We start from the raw sequence: 634 nt of genomic DNA on the forward strand, positions 1-634 counted from the left end.
TTAAACCTGCAGAGTTCTAGGCAGGTTTTCTGTACAGTGGGTTTCCCAAGTGGTGCTGTTGGTTAAGAATCCACTTGCCAATGCAGGTGAGGAAAGAGCCTTGGGTTCCATCTCTCCATCAAGAAGATCCTCTGGAGAAGGGAATGACTACCCACTCCAGTCTTCTTGCCTGAAAAATTCCCTGGACAGAGGAGCCTGCAGGCTGTAGTCCCTAAGGTTGCAAAGAGTGGGACTTAGTGACAGAACAACCACCACCAGCTTCAAAAGGAGGCGGGAAGGGTCGTGTCCTAGCTCCTGGAGAGTGTTTCAACATAAATTATTTGCACTTCTAAGGAAGGTTGAACTCTCTGCCCTCACGCACAATTTAAAGACCAGGAAACTGAGGTTGAAGACGACAGACTTCCTCCCTCAAGGGTGGCCGCAGTCCAGGACTGACGCCCCACCCAGCGCTGCGATAGGAGGGCCCTGGGCACCCCAAGTGTATAGGTCCCAAGGGTGGAGATTCTGCCTGCGTGGGGTGGGGGGCAGGGAAGGAAACCGGGACCCCGAGTCACTCTCCCGAGCTGCAGTGCAGCTCGGCCAGGTTTGGGCTGTCCTCCGGGGTGCAGTGCGTCACCCCCAGTTACAGAAGCGC

The sequence above is a fragment of the Bison bison genome, unplaced genomic scaffold (genome assembly GCF_000754665.1).
Source record: "Bison bison bison isolate TAMUID 2011002044 unplaced genomic scaffold, Bison_UMD1.0 scf7180017864492, whole genome shotgun sequence".
NCBI lineage: Eukaryota > Metazoa > Chordata > Mammalia > Artiodactyla > Bovidae > Bison > Bison bison.